General features: G+C 37.2%; 1 pseudogene; it reads left to right on the top strand.

Moving 5' to 3' along the window:
- The first annotated feature begins 1,178 nt into the window (after positions 1-1,178).
- LOC141391140 (delta-1-pyrroline-5-carboxylate dehydrogenase, mitochondrial pseudogene) overlaps positions 1,179-19,057 on the top strand; it is a 54,620-nt pseudogene continuing 36,741 nt past the window's right edge.

The following is a 19,057-nucleotide window of genomic DNA, read 5'->3' as shown; positions in this document are numbered from 1 at the left end:
CAACTCTTCCGAGTATGACCTTTTAGCATCCAGTGCTGGTAGCTAGCCAACTAAGTGTTGTCAGTTCTGACACACTTCATCAGACAACCACAAAAACAGCAACTCTGACCGTCACTGAAAATGGTAAAACTACACAATCCAACAAGGAAAAGAAAAGTCCGGTCGACGTTCGAAAGGTCCTATACCAGAAGGCAAAATTCATTCTCGGCAAGATCGCCAAGAATGCTGCAAATAGTACGGTCCACGAACGGGATGAGTTGGACAAGATTAAGTACACAAAAATCGTCGAGGAATACGAGGAAGCCAAAACCTCTAAAAGCGACGATCGCCCAAATTTCTCCAAAAGTGAGCGCTCATGAACTGAGGACAATAAGCCCACCAAGAGGAAAAAACATAGCACTACTGCCTCTTCAACAATTAAACGTCCCTTCAATGAAGTAGTTAAGGACGACCTGATGGTTGCCGTGGCTAACGACAAGAAGGGAAAGCTGTCCCCTACCACCACTGCGGAATGGGGCATGGTAGAAACTAAATTGTCGGAACAAGTTTTGGAACATGTTTTCACAAACGAAGATTCTCCTCTGCCTCATTTCAACTCAAGCGAGGTTCATCGTGGCTACAGGGTAATCAAATGTATGTACGAGTTCTTAAAGGGATTCTTGGAAAAATGCATGGCTAAGATCAGCGATGCATGGGTAGACATCAGCCTGCGGTTGAGCCCAGCCCAAGAAATCCCAAAAAGACCTCGTGCAAGAGTTTGGCTGTCCAAGATAGATTGTGACGGCCCGAAACTGCTACAAGGTCTAGCGAAGACGAACAAGGATGATCTAATGGACGATTGGTCCGTAATCGCCACTTAACCCCGGAGTGGAGGCACTAGAGAGACTCGGAAACAAACTGTTCTTTGGCGTAAGGGAAGCCAAAGTAAAGATACTAAGATCGCATGGCCCGAACGGAGAAGACGATGCGGATGACATCGACGATGCCGAAAAGCTGCTAGATAACATGCAGCTAGAGGGGCCATCAACATCATCCCCACAGTAAGATGATGCTCAAGGTCGTGGAGATCAATCTGAGGCACTCTAGAGTCGCCTCGGATAACCTGCGGATCCTTCTAGTAGAGGAGGATATTGACATAGGCATCATCCAAGAACGTTTACGAAAACGAAACATTATACATGAAGGATAACGGTAAGCCTAGATCAAGTCTAATTGTTAAAAATAATATAAACGCATTTCTATGTCCAGAGTATAGTACAGCGGACCCCACCGTGGCAAGAGTGGAACTTGACAATGGTAAGCAGTTCTTTATTGCCTCTTGTTACATGGCCCACTCAAAGGAAGCCCCACCAAGCGAGGTCTGGAGCACCATGGAGGCCATACATCCACGCAACACCATCATCATTGGTTGCGATGCCAACGCAAGACATACCCTATGGGGCAGCACAGTAACGAACGACAGAGGTGAGTCAGTTCTAGACTTCATTAATACTACCAATCTTACTATATGCATTAGAGGTACTAACTCAACTTTTGTATTTCCAAGCTCGGATAACTTTAGTGGGTGGCAGGAGCTCATTGACATCACACTAGTATCCGATAAATGTCATCTCGAAATAGCTAACTGGATAGTATCCGATAAAAAATCATTCTCAGATCACAATTGGATACTATTCAATATATCTAAAAAGGAAAGCAAATTAAATGCTTTCGAAACCCTAAAAGAACGAACTGGGAGAAGTTCAGTAGGGTTTTGAAAGACAAACTACCCAGCATTCCACACAAAGACGACAATACGGCGTGTATAGATAAAGCTCTATCTATTTTGGAAAAATCTCTAGATACAGCTTTTAAAGTAGTATGGCCAATGACGCGCTCGAAAAAGCACTATCCACCATGGTGGACATCCGAACTCTCTAAACTGCGTAAACAGTCACGGAAAGCCTTCAACGACAGCTACCAAAGCGGATCCTGGCAGCCATACAAGGATAATCAAAAGGAGTACAAAAATGCCATAGCTAGAGCAAAAAAAGCAATCATGGATTGAATTTTGCGGATCGCTAGGCAGCACAAAAGATACTGCCAGACTAAGCAAAGTTATGGCAAAAGGGCACTCGAATCGCACATACATATATAAAGAGAAACAACGGCACATGGTCTGATAACTCAGCCGAATTTCTTGAAATTCTTCTAACGACGCACTTCCCTGGCTGCTCTGATAGAACCAGCGAAGAACAATCCAATACTAATATAGATATAAACAATACAAAAGTCGATAAGATAATAAGTCCGAGTAAAGTCACATGGGCTATAAACAGCTTCTCTCCCTACAAATCTCCGAGGCCAGATGGTATCATACCAAAAATGCAAAGTACGGAGACCATAATAAACCCTTGGCTAGTGTACATTTACAGTAGATGCATATCCCTTAACTACGTTGCAGCGAGTTGGAGACAAGTCAAAGTTGTCTTCATACACAAAGCAGGAATGCGTAATCATGAAAATGCTAAATACTTCAGACCCATAAGCCTTTCATCATTTCTACTTAAGACGCTCGAAAGACTCATCGACGTGCATATTCGAGAAAAGATGGACAACTCAAACAACATATCTTCCAGTCAACTCGCTTACATAAAAGGACGATCGACAGATACAGCCCTACACGAAGTCGTAAGGACTCTCGAGAAATCCTTAGAACATAAACAATACACCTTGGCTGCTTTTCTGGATATAGAAGGAGCCTTCAATAATGTCAGTACCGCAGCAATAAAACAAGCTCTAGATAACTTCGGCGTGGAATCATTCATCGGTAGCTGGATTACCACCATGCTGCAAAGTAGAGTTATTACTGCCTCACTGGGAAACAATACGCTGTCAAAGCACGTAAATAGAGGAACTCCACAGGGAGGAGTTATATAGCCACTGCTTTGGCTCCTTGTCATTAATGAAGCCATTATCTAACTTGACCATATGGGTATTAAGGTGGTTGCTTATGCGGACGATGTGGTAATACTCGTCTCCGGTTTATTCCCGTCCGTGATAAGTGATATCACTAGATACTTGTGCTATAAGCTGTGGCCTGGGTGTGAACCCAGGGAAAACTGAGATGGTGCTATTCACCACAAAGATCAAATATTCAATCCCCAATCTACCACGACTAAGAGGTCAAGAAATTCCTCTATCAGATCACGCCAAGTACCTAGGCGTCATCCTAGATTCAAAGCTGTCATGGAAACGTAACATGGAACATCGTGCTCACAAAGCAACCGTTGCATACTACACATGTCGCAAAATGTTTGGGAGCCATTGGGGCCTTAAACCAAAAATGGTGTTATGGGTGTACACCAGCATAATAAGACCATTCCTCACATGTGGTGCACTAGTATGGTGGCCAACAGTGGAAAAGAAGACTACACAGAAAAAACTATATAGTATAGAAAGATCTGTATGCATCGGGGTGACAGGGGCAATTCGGACTTGTCCGGCTGAAGCCATCAATATTAATATGCACATTCTGCCAATAGACATACACATCAAAGCAATTGCAACATGTAATGCGGCAAGGCTTCGGGCTCTAGGTATATGGAGCGATAGAGCCTACGGACATACATGCGTGCTCCACAAACTACCAAAAGAAATAGCAACTACTGCTGCTTACTGCGCTCCTACAATGACATTCGATCAGCCTTTTGAATTCAAATTTCCAAGCAGGAAAGAATGGAATAATGGATTACCACTGACAGGCCATGACATCAAGGTATACGCAGATGGCTCCAAGATGAAATGTGGAGTAGGCTCTGGTGTCTTCTCAGAGATCCAAACATATCTACATCCATAAAGCTACCAGACGATTGCAGTGTCAGGCGGAGATACTGGCCATAAAGGAAGCTTGTATTATTCTCTTACAAATCCACACACCAAACTCAATAGGAATTTATGTCGACAGTCAAGCGGCGCTTCTGGCACTAAAATCAAACTCTGGCACATTGAAGCTAGTGAAAGATTGTATAGAAGAACTTGCTTAACTAGGGAGTCTGTCAAGAGTAACTCTCACCTGGATCCCAGGCCATAAGGGACTTGATGGGAACGAAAAAGCGGACGAACTAGCCAGAGCAGGATCCGCCTTTAACGAACTCCCAAAGGCGACAGTCGCAACACCAATGGGAGTAGTTAAAGGGGATATCTTCAAATACTATCTATCATTGGTCTAGAGTAGATGGGACAAAACGGAAACATGTCGAATATCAAAATCTACATGGCCTCAATACAACGCCAAAAGCACAAAGTTCCTAATCAGCCAAAATCGACGGAACCTGGCAAGACTTATTGCAGTGTTAACCGGTCACTGGGCTATTGGTAACCACGCAAAGCGCTTAAATATATCACACAACGACCACTGTCGCAGCTGCGGAGATGAAGAAGAGGAGGAAACTGTGGAAAACCTCCTCTGTTCCTGCCCTGCACTAATGCAACGACGACTTAAAGCTATAGGACGACCGTTCCTTCATAATATCGCCGAGATAGCCGAAGTGGGTCCGGGAGACCTTCTGCGATTTCTCAACTCATCAGGTTGGATTTAACTGCCAATTTAATACTACGAAACAACAAACCTTGAACGAGTGGTGTGGTTTTCGAAATGGTATTCCTTACATACTAATTGAGGCTATAAAGTATAGCATCCACGTAAACCAACCAACCAACCAAGACCCCAATATCCGTTATAGTTTCGAAATAGAAAGTTTACATTCGATTTACTTATCAGTCTTAAAAAATATTTCCATTTTTTCCCATCTACTACACTGCGATTTCTTCCTCAAAACTATACGACTCCATCAATAAATTTCTTCTTCATCTTTAAAGTTTTCTTTAAAATGACGCCATAAAACTATTGCACTTTATCAGAAACGAAGAACATAAATCACTAGAATCTTTCCATAAATTGCAAAATGTGCACACATACACATAAATGAAATGATGCGTGATGCTCTCATACTCACAAATGATGATAACATCAAATGGATATCGATTTGGGAATTTGATTTTGATGTGTGGGTATTAAAACGGAAATTAAATTCCTTACTAAAACCCCATAACTTTACTATTCGATTTGCATTTGTATTTATGTATGTCAGTATAATGTATTCACACCCCCCATATTTGCGATACAAGTATATGTGAAAATTATCAACCATTTACAACGTATACATTCCCTCCTACAGTGTTACATGAAATTATAGCTACCAAAAAGAATAAATAACAAAAACAATACATGGTAAAAACTCCAACTACAACCAACTATCGTTATTACAAATCATTGCAAAATGTTTTGCATTTTTATTACATTTTTATGGTCATAAATAACATGTGTTAGTTTCAGCACACAAAAAAAGTTGAAACATATAACAGCTGAAATCTGTACAAAATATATGGGATTGGCTTAAAGGGGTTTAGTATGACAATTTTGAAAATTGTGAATAAATACGCATTTCCTTTGAATATTTTGGAAAGGACAAGTTGGGAATTTTATCGCAGGCAGATTTTATATTAGAAAAAAGCATGAAACAGGAAAATGTTGTTCCTTTCCTTCCTTGAGTAAAAATTACTATTCCTGGCTACTCATTCCTGGCCTTAAAGTTGAATTTTGCCTTAAGACGTGTTCTGCGACCAACGGTAAAACTTTGCGATGAATAAATTTTAGGGCATTGGTGGCATTTTTGTTAGGATAGCTGTTGTATTTTTTTCGAAATAGTCTGGCTTAATCCCATTATTGTTGTTTTAATATTTAAAAACAACGTATTTATTAAAAAACAAGTAAGAAAAGTCTATAGTCGGACGGAGCCGACCATGGGATACCCTATACCACTATCCCGGGACAATCGCTCTCCACGGAACTTCTTTTCAATGATTGTGAAAATTTAATTATCAAATATCAGAGATGTAATGTATAATACTTATGCCCAAAACCAAAAAGTTATCTAGGATGACAAAGACATTTTTGTAGCAGGAAACGAAAAGTTAGTTCACACAAACTAAAATGTAATGAAACCCACTTATGTAGTACTACTACTTCCGTTGTTTAACCGCTACGTTATTGAAATTTTTACCAATTTCCATTTAACCCGCTAAGTAATATCTGATCTTCACGTTTGTTTGTACTCTCCTTCTTCATCATAAACTCAAACTTTGTTTAAAATTTTGCGGGTTATTATTTTGACCTACAGAGCCGCTACAAAATTGGTTAAAATTTTGTTTTTGGTCCATTTCATTCCCTGAACATTTCACGATCATTAGCAAAAACTAATCATTTCTATTCTGATCTGAACCCGACCTCCATACAAAATTTCGTGACGATCGGTCCATAATTGCGGCCTTAAGCTTGTTTACAATTTTTAATGGACGGATACACATCGCTAAATCGCTTTATCTCGTCGAGATATGACTTTTGGCATATCAAATAAGGGGTCTAGGACGAATATTTCGTGGTGTTACATAAACTTTTTGAGAGACAATATGTAGCATGGGATAAAAATGTGGTTCTCTACACAGAACCCATTATATATTAAACAGTAGGCCCGTTATCTAGCAAACATTTTATTGCAATTTACATCAGAGGAAAGGTCAGTAGTTTTTTCCCATATGTAGGCTACTTTGCGAAATATATATGTCCTCAAGGAATTAAAATATCGACCAAAAATAAAATTTTTATATTTTTCATACAAAAGTAATGGTCCATTTCACCCGCTAAAGAATATCAGATCATCATTCAAAATTGTAAGCATCTTTTTCGACCTATACTCTTACCCGGTGCAAAATTTCGAGACTATTGATGTATAATTGCGACTTCTAGCGAGTTTATTATTACACTACAAACAAATAACGGAATATATTAGGCTGTAACTCTGTTATCTGATCATGCACACCAACATAATTGGCATCAATTGAAAGGTCAAGCGTTCCACTTTCAAGTATATCTCACGTGTCCGGAATGTCACTTCCAGCAATTAAGATATAAGCTGTATATTAAACATTTTCACAATTTTCACACAAAAGTTTTGGTCCATTTACCCTCCAAATATTATCTGATCGCCATCTCAAATTGCAAGCTTCTCCTTTGTGATATACTCTTACCTTATTTAAAATTACGCGTTGATCGGACTATTATTGAGACCTACAGAGCCGCTAGAAAATTGAATAAATATTATGTTTTTGGTCCATTTCACCCGCTAAATATTTCACGATCATCACCAATAATATTCTGATCTGAACCCGACCTCCATACAAAATTTGCGGCCTGGAGCGTGTTTACAATTTATAATGGACATACGGACGGACACACCCTTTTCCACATTGTGGTATAGGGTATAAAAAAAAACAAGTAAGAAAGTATCAGTCAGCTGTGTCGACTGAGATATACCCTCAGCCTCGCACCTAAGGAAAATAATCAAACGCACAACTTCTGACATCTGCACTCTTTCCAAACTTTGTGTGGGAGGTACCCGAAAGAGTGGTCTTATGTAGTCAATAGTCGTACATAATTCGAGGCTGTAGGAAGTAATCTACATCTACAACAATATCGGTTTCTCTCTTCGAGGGTTATCTTACGAACTACCGAATTAAGTTGGTGCCGGCATACTTTTTTTGTAAGAACGTTTTGCAAAAAAAAAAAAAAAAATCGAAACGATCGGAGACGAGCTATTAAAGTGCACTTTTTCAAAATGTTGTGTGGGAGGTTCCCGAAGGACGGGACCACTTTAGTCCAAATGCGTTTCTGAGTTTTTTCTACGACTTTTACTTTATCTTGTGTTTGCGCTTTTACTCAAAAAGTTGCATAACTCAAAAAATGCGTTTTCTGAGTTTTTCTACGACTTTTACTTTTTATGCTTATATCTCTAAAAATCAAAGAGTTATAACACATTTACGAGTACTACGGGCTTGGCATATTTCAACAAAAAGTTGTTTGCGTTTATGAAGCACTAAAACACTTCAAATCATACTGAATCTTGCATATAAATTAAGCACTTATTTTAATTCGATCGGTTAAGGTTAACCCATCCCAGCCATCTTTGTTTCCATAGTAATTTATATGGGGCCAAGGCGCATTTTCACCAAAATTCTCTAAATGCCACCGATGAAAAAAACTTTACTAGTTCATTTTTGTGGCTAAAAAACGAATTTTACGCAAAAAAAATTTTAAAATCAGATCGGATTTTGATATAGCTCCAATATGTATATTTGGTCGATTTTGGGGCCTATATAGCTATCTGATCCGATCTATATCAAAGAGCTTCAAAAAATACTTCATATCTGCTAATCTGCAATAATAATTATTCCACAAACATCCCAGACGGGACAGGGGAGACTTCTCTGCAATAACGTCCGTATAAATAGAAGCCATCAAAACTCCAATTTTGTCTTCTAGCCCTTTTTATACCCTCAGCCTTTAGGCTAGAAGGGTATATACACTTTGATACGAAAAATGTCTGTCTGTCTGGCTTGTGAGAACGATAACTCTCGAACAGTTCAACCGAGCAATCGATTTAGTCAAAACTTTACACATCGTATTATTTCATCCAGTTCAGTATGGCAGGGACGTACGCAGGATTTCATTTCGGGGGGGGGGGGACCAAAAATCATGAAAATTAAAAATGTTGTGTATCGTTACGTAAAGCTATTTTAAAGGGGTATTAATTAATTTTATGTATATTCAATTTTGCCACAAAGTATATACATTCAAAAAAGGGAGAACGCAATATTTTAAATACAAGATTGAAATTTGGAACTGATTATAATATATCAGTCCTTGGATGAACCATATCAGACCACGTTCGGCATAGTCTCCTTACAAAAGTTTTTAACCAAATTCTCCAACAGAACTGAAGCAATAACTAAAAAATCTTTCAAATTAATATTACCCATATAGATGTACGTTTTGGTGTATCCCAGAATTTTCAACCACATTACGTCTTATTTGGCATTTTGGGTTCTAAATCCCGCAGCGAATAGCTTTCGAAACATTTTCTATATTCGAGGCTATTAGCATAGTTTTAAAAAATATCGTCAGTAATATGGATTTTGGAAATCATTTTGATGGGAGAACTTCCATGCAAAAAGTGGTGAAAATAGATCCACGTTCGAACGCAGGGATTGCATTCGCGAATATGTCGAATAGATATATACATTGTTTGGAGGATATAAACAGTTTCTTCTTTATCACACACTAACTTCAGTGCCATTAAAAAAGTTTTGTATTATTGTAAGCAAATAATATTTTATATGCACTTAATAAACATAAAAAACTTTGCTATTTTACAAGAAGTGATAGAGTCCGTGAAAGCCAACTAATAATTCAGAAAATTACATTAAACAAGTAAAAAAGTATCAGTCGGCTTTGCCGACAGAGATATACCCTCAGCCTGTGTGAGTTGGGACTTTTATATATAGACAGATCGAATACGGGCTACATAGCCAATTTTTTTCTATAAATTGTATAGCCAAGAAGTTTCAGAATTTGATATGTACGTAATTTTAGGATGTTTCGGTCAAATCGGATAATTGAAATTTTGTGTTGAAGAAATCTGAAGGAGTGAATCGATATAATCCATATTCGAACATACTCTAGGTCTCAAAAAAATCAGACTGGACTTTGCTCAAGATTTTAGGGAAACATTTTGAAGTCTGGTGTCCAAAGGAAGTTTGGACAAAATATTGCGAGATTCAAAATTTGGACCAAATCTGTTGATCTATCCGAGAGTTATAATGGGCACGAGCCAGACAGACGAACGAACTGGGATAAATAGACTCCAAATTGTTTGACGCGTGTTTCGTCAAAACAAATGATTAGTCTAAGAACATTATTTCGATAAGGTACATTTTTATCGTTAGCCTAATGACTGAGGGTTCAATACCACGGTGCTCTTGAACCAACGTTAAATGAATGGTGCTTACAACTGGGAAGTTTTTGTGGATTCTGAAAAGCAATGTTCATAGATTAGAAAAATCCAAAGAAAAAATCGCTGGAGGGAATTTTAAATAACTTCACATTTTTAGGTTTATTTTAGGTTTTCGCGATTTTGCTTAGAAACCACAAGTCCTATCGAAATGAGGCTAAAGAAAATGTTGTAACTTTGAAAATTTGTTTCATTTGTTCCTAGGTTTTACCATTTTTGAGATATAGAAGTTCAGGTCGCATTTTTAGTTTTTTTTTTTTTTTTTGTTAAGTTTTCACGATTTGCGTCAAAACAGTAAATCTTGTCGAAATGGGACTTCAGAAAATCGTATAGCGGTGAAAATTCTTTACAAGATTGGGATTCGTAATTTTTTTGAGATATATAAGTATAAGTTAGGAAATTGTAGTCCTGACATTGTTTTATAAGGAGACGATACAGTCAGTGAATTGTCCAAATTTGAACTTCTATATCTCAGAATTGGTAAAAACTACGAAAATATCATTTATAAACAATATTGTAGAGAATTTTCACTGCTACAAAATTTTCTTTGGTTCCATTTTGATAGGGCTTGTGGTTTCCCAGCAAAACCTAAAAACCCTACAAATTATTTTTTTTTATTTTCTCATCTAAGCTTCTTTCATTTAAAGTTGGTTCAAGAGCACTGTAATATACAATACAAATAACAGCAGATTTCCATTATCCCATTATTTTATCCCACTGTTTAGCAACAAGTTTTATATTCATTACAGAATTCCAAAACACTGGCATGGCATAAAGAAGGAATTCAGTTTTACTGGAAGTTTCTCTAAAAAGAGTATTCAAACAAAAAAAAAATTTGAATATTTCTTAGACAACTTGATGACAAAGTACATTTTCAGTACAGAACCTTCAGAACAATATCAGTTTTCACTTGAAATTTTAAAAACAAAAATTATTTTAGAGAAAAAATCTTAATAATTTGTTAAAGTAGCTCAAAAAATTGTAGTCGACCAAACCATTTGCGTACGTCCCTGCAGTATGGGATTGAAATATTGACTATATCGGTCCACCCCTTCGGGTACCTCTTACACAAAATTCGGATAAAGTGAAGTTTAGGACCTCCTCTCGCATAGTTTTGACTATTTTTCAATAGATTGTTGGAGCGGCCTCATTTACAATGGTACGTTTTGTTCCGGAGTAAGTCAATACTTCCTAAGATAATGGCCCAAAAGCTTCAGAACCCTGTCGGATATTGTGCAAGTTATAAAATCTTTATATTTTATATGCGGCATAATTATTGTGTTTGGTTTGGTTTTGTTGTTTTTTTCTTGGACAGTGGCTGAGGGTATTTCTCTGTCAGCACAGCTGACTAATACGTACTTACTTGTTCTAGCTTTGTATAACACTAGGTTATACTACATGCTAAAATAATTCAATATGGAGTTTTTAGTATTTATTTCAAAAGGTTCCGGTTAGATCTTTATAGTCAGTTTGATTTTTTTGGGATATTGGAATTATGTATAGAAAATTTTTATTGTTTTTACTGTGTTAGTTAGCTAATCAGTTTGTCCCAATTACAACGCCCTCCCTCTTCACAAATATTTTCATGCGCAATGTATTTGGTGTCAATGAATGTGACAAACTTCGCCATAAAAATATGCATATATGTATGTCATGAAAAAGTTTCGCTCTATATCCTGAGTTTAAATGCGCACTGTTTTACAAGTTGGGTGGATCTGCTTTCAAATAAAAATTTTAATATGTAATATTTGTTAATATATTAAAAAAGTTTTAAATTATGTGTTAATTTTTTAACACATTCCAAAAAAACTTTGAAACAGATGACGAGCGGTCATTTAATTTCAATAAATCGGAAAACTTATTATTATTAAAAAAGGTTACATCATGTGCAAGCAATTATTAAATTCTGTCTTGTCTCTAACTATACTCCCAGTTACTACACGAAACTTTGAAACTTGTCAATGTAATGGTAATACGTTGGTGAACACCATGGTACAAAAAGGGTGGGACAAAAATCCTATTTTGGTTGTCAAAAGGGATTGTGATTTGAATAGAATTGAATTTCCATTACAACATATATTTTAACTACAAAGTTAATAGACAGATGGGCTTCATGTCCGATCCGTATTGCACATGTACGACACCTGCTTTGCATCCACATATGTACCTTCCTGAAATTCCACACCCTCCAGACGGCATTGAGATCGTAATGTATGTGGATGACTGTACGATCTTGGTGTAGGGTCCTATCGTCAACCAATTTACGCGTTTTTGAAAAATGTCTCTAAAATATTTTTTGAAAGTGAAATTAGGTATTTTTTGCAATTAATGGAGATGGGAAATGGGTAAAAACCCATTAAAATGGGTAAATTGGTAAGCACCAAGGTATTTAACAAAAATTTGGGTATAAACTACAGAAACTAAAATTATACAATTAGATGCGAAAACGCAGTGTTTTAGCAAATTTTAACTGGCTATGAATAAAGTTACATTTTTGGATAAGGGGACAGTTAACAAATAACCAATTTTGGTCCACATTTTGGCAAATTTCTCATATAATTTTTGCATTCATCGTTAAATTTTTCGCACAAGCAATCCCAACGACCGGTTTGACATATAAAAAGCATGGTTAAAACGTTTATCTGATATTCTTTTTTATCTGGTATCTACCTAGTATTTACCCATGTTTTGGGTAAATACCGGGTAGAATAATAGTTTAATGCTTCAACAAGTAAGAACGGCTTTAAGTTCGGCCGGGCCAAACTTGTTATACCCTCCACAAGTAGTGCGATTCTCTAACACATTTTTTCAGTTACCGACAAAAATCGGTAAAATTAAACCGCAAAGTTATGACTGAAAAGTTCAAATAAAAGTTGACAACATTCTTGTTATCGATAGAACTTTACGACTGCTTTTAATTCGTCGCTAAATTACCGAAAAACATCGGTGACAACCGAAATTATAAGGATTTTAATTTTACCGACAATTGTCGGTAGCTCAAAAAATGAGTTAGAGAATCGCACTACAGGAGTGGTGTTAAAGTAAAATGAAAAAGGCTTAATACCAAATAATATGGGGGCTATATCAAAATGTCGATATATACCGACAAATTACTGAGGTAAAGTTTTTAGACTCAAAGAAGACTAAATACCAGGAAATGTCGCCAACATTACTGATGGGTATTTTGCCACCGTTGAAAAATGTTTGATGTTGCTTGGCCGGGGAATCGAACCCCCGACCTTCTGCGTGCAAGGCGGGCGTGCATACCATTGCACCACGGTGGCACCCGATATAATTAGGATAATGTGGTTAAAACCTAAAAAAATACCGTAAATCACGAGGTACGCTTCTATGGGGGATATAGGAAGACGTGGACCTATACTGATAATTCAGTCACTTCGGTGGGATATTAACGTCACATCCTTCACAATTATGGAAATCCGGAGATACCGTTTTATGGGGGCTATATCGAAACGTGGACCTATACCGAAAAAATTCAGTCGGAGTAAATACCAAATCTCAGCCATGTCTGTTTGTTATTGTGGCCAGAACTCTCAAAAAAGGAAAATCGGGAGGTACCGTTCTATGGGGGCTATATGAAGGCGTGGACCTATACCGACAACTTTCATATGGAAAGTTTTATAACTCAAATGAGGACTAAATACCAAATTTCAGCAATATCGGAGAAATATTGAGGCCACAACCTTCAAAATACAGGAAATGGGTAGGTACCTTTTTTTGGGGCTATATGAAGGCATGGACCCATACCAACAAAATTCTGGGGGAAAATTTTATATTCCCATCGAAGGCTAAGTACCAAATTTCAGCCATTTCGGTGTGCTTACGAAGCTAAAACCTTCAAAATACCGAAAATCGTGTGGTACCGTTCTATGGGGGCTGTATTAAGGCGTGGGCCTGCTCCGACAAATTTCTGGGGGAAAGTTTTATTACCCGAACGAAGACTTAATACCAAATTTAAGTCACTTTGGATGAATATTGAGGTCACAACCTTCAAAATACCGAAAATCGGGAGGTGCCGTTCTAAGGGGCTATATGAAGGCTTGGACCTATACCGACAAATTTAGAGTGGAAAGTTGAAAACCCTTAACGAAGACTAAATACCAAATTTCAGCCATTTCAATGGATTATTGTGGCCGTAACCTTCAAAATACCGAAGATCGGGAGGTACCGTTCTATGGCGGCTATATGAAGGCGTGGACCTGTACAACAAAATTTCTGGGGGAATGTTTCGTACCACCAACGAAGACTTAATACCAAATTTCAGCCATTTCGGAGTAATATTGTGGCCGTAACCTTCAAAATACCGAAAATCGGGAGGTACCGTTCTATCGGGGCTATATGAAGGAGTGGACCCATACCACCAAATTCTGAGGGAAAGTTTGATAGCACCAACGAACACTTAATACCAACTTTGAGCCATTTTGGTGTGATAATGAAGTTAAGACCTTAAAAATACCGAAAGTCGGGTAGTACCGTTCTATGGGGGCAAAATACCAAATATCCTAGGAGTAATAGAAACTTCTATACCAAATTTCAAAGCTCTATCTTAAAAATTTCGAGCTGTATCTTGATTTCAAGAGACGGACGGAAGGAAAGACAGGCGGACATAGTTATATTGACTGATCAAGAATATACATACTTTATAGGGTCTCCGTTGAATATGTCGATGTGTTACAAACGGAATGACAAATTTAATTATACCCTCCATATTTAATCTTTATATATAAAGCTCAATTGTCGTTTGTTGGTAATTGAATCAGTGGAAAACGGCTGGAGCGATTTGGATAATTTTTTGTGGAAATGTTAGTCATAGTCCAGTTTAGGTTTTTATGCAAAGAAAAATTGGCCACGCCCATTTTTCCGCCCACTTTTATAAATATGTTATATCTACGAAACTACTCAACAGATTTTCCTGAAATTTTCAGGGAACGTAGAGTGATGGCCCCCTGTTGAAATTGGCTACACATTTGGTTGAATTTCGGATCGGGCGGGGAACCCCCCTATGCCCTATTTTTGTAAAAATGCAATATTTGCAACAATTACAAATGTATCGCTTTGAAAATTAATTTCCGAGTCAATGGCGATTGTGTCTCCGACCTTACGTGCTTATTTGGGGCATTTAGACTGGACAACGCCCACTTTTTTAAATATGTTATATCTACGAAACTACTGAATCGATTTTCCTGAAACTTTCAGCGAATGTACAGGGTTGGTCCCCGATAAAAATAGGCTACATATTTTTTGACTTTCGGATCGGGCGGGTACTTCCCCTATGCCCTATTTTTGTAAAAATGCAATATTTGCAACAAATACGAATGTATCGGTTTCGGAATTTATTTACGAGTCAATGGCGATTGTGTCTCCAACCTTACGTACTTATTTTGGGACTTAAGATCCGACCACGCTCACTTTCTAATTAGGTTATATCTACAAAACTACTGAAGGGATTTTCAAGGAAATCGCGATTTGTCTAAACTCTTAAATCTTTAAAAATAAAAATCAAAAGTCGTTCGTTGGTCATGGCATCAGTTGAGAACGGCCGGACCGATTTCGATATTTTTTTATGCATAGAAAATGTACGCCCACTTTTTTCAATTTTTAATTTTTATCATTTCTACAAAAACTACTGAACCGATTTTCCTGAAATTGCCAGGGAATGTACAAGGATGGCCCCCGCTTAAATTAGGCTACAAATTCAGTTGAATTTCGGAAGAGGCGGGGTACTTCCCCTATACACTACTTTTTTAAAAATGTTATATTTACAATAATTACGAATGTATCTATTTCGGAAGACCTTACCCACTTTTTTAGGATCCAATGACTTGACCACACCCACTTTTTAAAATATGTTACATCTACAAAACTACTGAACCGATTTTCCTGAAAATGTCAGGGTATGTACGGGCATATTTTCTTGAATTTTGAAGGGGGCATATTTGAAAAAACGCCTTACCTTTATGAATAAAAATCAAATGCTGTCGTAACCCAACTTAGGTTTTTTGGAAAGAAAAGTTTACCACGCCCCCCGAAAACAGGTTACATATTTTATTGAATTGCAGAGGGAGCGGGGTACCTCCCCTATGTGATATTTTTAAAAAACGTTATATTTGCAAAAATTATGCATGTATCGTATTAAAAATTTACGGATTAATCTACAATCTAGGTACTTCTTTAGGGCCTATAGGCCCGACCACGCCTGTTTTTTATTTAATATGTCATAACTCCAATACTACTGAAGGGATTTCCATAAAATTTGCGACAAAAGCTCAATGTTTGCCGTTGTTATATATATATTATGAATTTCGGAAGAGGTGGGGTACCTTCCCCCTGACTTTCTGTTAAACGCTATATATAAGCCAAATGTATGATTATATCGGTTTCAGCATACATTTTGGTAGGCAATGAAGTTGTGTGCACCCTAGGCACATATTTGGAGCCAAGATACCGGACCAGGCCTACTTTTTTTAATATGTTATATCTTGAAAACTGATGACCACGCCCACTCTTTTCAAAACATTATTTTTCCAAAACTACTGAACCTAATATTCAGAAAATGTTCAGGAATGTCCCGTGGTCCAAAATGCTATATATTTGTAGACGAATTTCGGGGCCTATTATTTTATAATCGCTATATTTGCTAACCTTATGAGTGCATCGGGTTGCAAATTAGTTTTCGAGACAACGGTGGTTGCGCCCCCGATCAAGAAAAACTATATATTTACAAATTATGGTGAGGTTCAACGGTCCATCAGCCATGAAAAGCTAAAACATATAAGTCTCAATAAGCGGGAGAATTCGATTTAAGCACTTCTTAACCTTTAAAATTAGATTGCTTTAGGATAAAGACAGGGACATGGACGATAATAAATCCTAAAAAGCATAAATTGGCGAAAAAATCCGACAAAGTCCGTAAGAGAAAAGAAAGGTTACAGACAAAAAATCCTTCTCGGTTTGACAATAGACCGAAGAGGTGAGGTAGAAAATACCTTTTTTTTTAATTTTCAAGCATAAAGTCGATAAAAAGTTGTCATTAAAACTCATTACGACGGGCCAGCAACGCGGACCGGGGTCTGCTAGTTTTGATATATATAAGTATGGGTCTACGACAATTATTTCGATGCGTTACAAACTTGTTGGTAAAAACCAACTTATAATACCCTCCCCACACAGTGGTGTAGGGTATAATAAATCAGCCAATCTTGTAGAGAATTTTCACAGCTACAAAATTTTCTTTAGTCCCATTTTGACATGACTTGTGGCTTTCAATAAAAATCTTGAAGACTTAAGATAAAAACCTAAAAAATTGAACTGAGCCTCTATATCACAAAAATGGAAAAACCTACGAAGAAACCTAAAGGTTAGTCTTGTAGAGAATTTTCACAGCTACAACATTTTCTTTAGTCCCATTCCGATAGGACTTGCGGTTTCCAAGCAAAATCATGAAAACATAAAAAACACCTAAAAATGTGAATGTTGACTGCGATTTATTTAAAAATTCCTACAACATTTTTTTCTTGTTTTGGGATTTTTCATCTATCTATGAACATTTCTGTTTCAGAATTCACAAAAACGTGCCCTGTGTAAGCGTTTTTCATTAAAAGTTAGTTAAGACGCACCCTTCATTATATTGTTTTATAAAGTGGCGATACAGTCAGCGCATTGTCCCAATTTGAACTTCTATATCTCAAAAACGGTAAAATCTACAAAAATATCATAAAGGTCAGTCTTGTAGTAAATTTTCACTGCTAAAACATTTTTTTATTCCCATTTTCATAGGACTTGCAGTTTCCAAGCTAAATCGCAAAAACCTAAACAACCCCTAAAAATGTCAACTTGAATTACGATTTATTTAAAAGGCGCGATTTTTTTGTTTTTTTTTTTGATTTTTCTCATCTATGAACATTGTAGTTTCAGAATCTGAGTGTACCCCCATTCATATTCGCTCAATGATATGGGACCCACAGCTTAACTCCGAGCCCGAAAGACGTGCCCTAAGACACCACTTGTAGAGAAGTTTTTTTATGGCTGAAATTCTCAGAAAATGTCGCAAACCTTACTAAAGTATATTTTGCCACTGTTGAAACTTTGATTCTGTCTGGCTGGGGAATCGTTTGTATGTATAAAAACCCAATTGGGCAATTAAAACGTAATTTGCAAAATGCAAAAACTGGGAATAGGAAGATGTGGTTCTTTACACAAAACACATTATATATTAAGCAGTAGGCCCGTTATCTAGCAGACACGTGATTGCAATTTGTATCAGGGTTAGATCAGTAGTTCTATTTCCATATGTAGTCTACTTTGCCGGCATATGCTCTCCAGGGAATAAAATATAGACCAAAAATAATTTTTTTGTATTTTTCATACAAAAGTAATGGTCCATTTCACCCGCTAAATAAAATCAGATCATCATCCAAAATTGTAAGCATCTTCTTCTACCTAAACTTTAAATCGTACAAAATTTCGTGACTATTGAGCTATAATTGCGACCTCTAGCGTCTTTATGATTACACTACAAACAAATAACGGTATACATTAGGCTGTAGCTCCGTTATCTGACCTCGTACATCAACATAATTGAAATGGTCGAGAGATCGTCTTCCAAATATAACTCACGTGGGCGAAATGTGTCTTCCAAAAATAAAGACTTAAGCTGTATATTAAAAATTGTCACAATTTTCACACAAAAGTTGTGGTCCATTTAACCCACTAAATATTATCTGATCATCATCTCAGTTTGCAAGCTTCTTCTTTGTCATATAGTCTTACCGTATTTAAAATTTCAAGGCGATTGGACTATTATTGTGACCTACAGAGCCGCTACAAAATTGAATAAAATTTATGTTTTTGGTCCATTTCACCCGCTAAATATTTCACAATCATCACCAATAACAATAGGTGTCTATTCTGGTTCTGAACCCGACCTCCGACCTCCGACCTCTATTTCGTGACGATCGGTCTATAATTGCTGCCTGGAGTTTGATTACCATGAGAAGTTTTTCTTTGGCAACCATACAAACCGCGCCAGAGTTTCTCAAAAAGAACATTGGTAGTATCAGCTATCCCAATAAAAAAACTCCACCAATGTT

The sequence above is a fragment of the Musca autumnalis genome, unplaced genomic scaffold (genome assembly GCF_047663935.1).
Source record: "Musca autumnalis isolate F117 unplaced genomic scaffold, ASM4766393v1 scaffold_1, whole genome shotgun sequence".
NCBI lineage: Eukaryota > Metazoa > Arthropoda > Insecta > Diptera > Muscidae > Musca > Musca autumnalis.
This window is presented reverse-complemented; position numbering and strand designations above follow the sequence as displayed.